Source organism: Micropterus dolomieu, unplaced genomic scaffold (assembly GCF_021292245.1).
Source record: "Micropterus dolomieu isolate WLL.071019.BEF.003 ecotype Adirondacks unplaced genomic scaffold, ASM2129224v1 contig_14075, whole genome shotgun sequence".
Taxonomy (NCBI): domain Eukaryota; kingdom Metazoa; phylum Chordata; class Actinopteri; order Centrarchiformes; family Centrarchidae; genus Micropterus; species Micropterus dolomieu.
This window is the reverse complement of record NW_025743061.1, coordinates 2,535-5,152: the sequence shown is the minus strand read 5'-3', so window position 1 is coordinate 5,152 and position 2,618 is coordinate 2,535. Positions and strand designations below refer to the sequence as shown.

The 2,618-nt window shown below is 36.6% G+C and overlaps 1 long non-coding RNA gene across 2 annotated transcripts; it reads left to right on the top strand.

Annotated features, from left to right (window-relative positions):
* On the top strand, positions 1-1,938 carry LOC123966712. 2 transcript variants are annotated; one of them, XR_006824054.1, is made up of 3 exons: positions 1-56; positions 530-633; positions 891-1,938. It is a non-coding gene; the product is annotated as an uncharacterized LOC123966712 (long non-coding RNA). The 2 variants fall into 2 exon arrangements; XR_006824053.1 differs by lacking the exon at positions 1-56 and having other exon boundaries at positions 286-633.
* The last annotated feature ends 680 nt before the right edge of the window (positions 1,939-2,618 follow it).

Sequence of the window (2,618 nt, the reverse complement as noted above, 5' to 3'; positions counted from 1 at the left end):
TCTCCGCTGAAACTTTTCTTTTCTAACTGCTGTCTATTTTTGTTGAAAATAAACATGTTGGTAAAAGTTCAAGCTTTTTTATCTGGCCTAAGTCTTGATTTTGTTTTACACAGCACTGTCTTCAGTAAATTTAAAAAGATACGTTGCTTTTTGTAGGATCAATAGATTTGAAAAGTACTTTTTACTTTTGATACTCAGGAACTTTTAAATCCAGTTACTTTTTTCACTTTTACTTGAGTAGTATTTTACTGGATGACTTTTATTTGAGTAACATTTTAGTGTGGTATCTGTACTTTTACTTAAGTAGGAACATTTAGTACTTTTCCCACCACTGAACAATGGTTATTCTACAAGAGGAGCTGAATTCCATCAGTCCTCTGAGTGTTTCTGATTTATGCACCACTGATGAACTGAAAAGTTGCCACAGATTTTCTTTTTCCTTCAGACTTTTCAGACATCACACATGTACCACAATAGAATTACTGAATTATGAACAGAGAAATGATTATTGTCTCTTGTCAACTACTAGAAATGTGTCACTGAGCTGAACAAGGATGGAGACTCCTGGATTGGTCTACAGTTCACACAACAAAAAGGATGGGAATGGGTGGACGAGTCACCGCTGACAGTAAAGTGAGACGCTTTTAAATTTAAAGTTTCCATCACAATTCAATTTGTTAATAAAAGAATCTTGTTTTTAAAATTAGATGAAAACAAATGAAAAAAAAAATACTTCACATTATATTAATTTACAAAGCTGAATTATGTGTTAAACATGTTATTAAAAATGTAATTGTCATTTATGATAATAAAACTATTTTAAGTAAAATCCAACATCTTACTTCAAATTCAAAATAATCAGGAGTGACAACATTTTATTTCTCCTACAGGTTCTGGGCAACAGGACACCCGCACAGAAACAATTACACTGCAGCATTCTGCGATCAACAAGGAAAATGGACAACGAGCAGATATTATGATCAGAAGAACTGGATCTGTGAGAAAGAGCTTTCCTGTTTATCTTGAGGACAGAGGGGTGTGTAGTGTTGGGATCAACTTTGTCAAATCAGACCAACTCACATTTTACATTTCTTCAGTTGTTCATTCTGTGTTGCATCCTGAACAACCTGGATTACATAGATATTGTTCCTCTGCCCTACACAGTGAACAGTCTGGTTGGAAGTCATCCACACAACTACATGTGCACTTACCCTCTCTGCAGAGAGGGATATTACAACAGCCTGTTTTCAAAAAGCCTAAGATGTCACATACATGACAACAAGGGGAAAGACGGCTCCTTTCTGTTTCAGTGTTATTTAAGCCATTATCATAAAGGACAAACCTCATAGGCTTCTTCCACAGACCACTTACTGATGTAGTTACACTTGGGAGGAGGAAAGATTACGAATGTGTTTTGGAGAGAAGGATGCATCTGATTTTGAATAAGATTTTAATCCATCTTTAATGCTTGGTTGCATTTACACTTGGGCTGTTTTGCTAATCAAAAGATATCAAATCCACACAAGATGCATGAACTGATAATAAGTCACCTCCCCTGTATGTGTGTCAGTAAGGATGATATTCAATCATCTCTTTTGTTTTCTTCATAAAATTACAAGAGAACAGTTATGTGTTTAACATCTTAGGTTTATTATCATCATTGAACCATTAATACTTGTCACGTCATTTCATCTACTAGACAGAACAAAAATAACTGGTCAACACATCACATTTCCTGTGTCAGAGATGCATGTGTGAATAAACTATATGGAGAACATGAATGCAGCTTTGCACAAATGTGTGAATGTGAGCACAAACCTGCTGTTGAGTGAAAACCATATACTTCCTCAGTGTCACTGACAAAAAACATCTTTATGTTTCAGCTTTAAATATAGTTTTATGCAGTTTATGCCTCAATTAAAGTCAAGTCTTCAATAATACATATGTTGTGGTGTCCATCTGTGTCAGTGGTGAGTCCTGCTGTTACTTCCTCTTTTGAAAGCTGCCCAACCCAAAGACAAACAAGCAGACAGTGAAGCTGTTCACTAAGTTTTCAGTGTTTCAAAATGTCTGCAAGGATTCTCGCTGCACCAGATTCAAGCTTGAATGTGAGATATACCGGAAGAGTTCAAGACAACAGAGGAGCGGGAGAGGAGAATCAGCTGGAGATCTCAGAGGATGAAAAGCATCACGCTGATCCTGGGTCACAAAAAGCAAGTAAGTCTGAAATGATGTTGTAAGAAGGACGTTAATGTACATTTTTGTGTGGCTATATAAAAATGTATAATTCATTAATCAGTTACCATTAACTATGGGTCATTATCAGGTGTCTTGTTTTTGTAATCTGGTGCCACAAGAGTCAATTTTCTTACTGACAGAATGACAACGAGTAACTAGAGAATCCAGTTTCTGAAGAAACTGCAGAGTGAATGTGGGCTGTTGAAAGCTGACGCTAAACTGATTGCTGGCTTGAATAATACCAATAATGTTTGAAAGATGTTGAAATTCTGACGCTATTCTGCGACGGCCGAGCGATAGCTGGCGTTGCTGAGCCTGTTTCTCTGATAACTTGAGATCCAGACGTCCCGTGACTAAAATCCTCAATCTGTTAGTGAAAC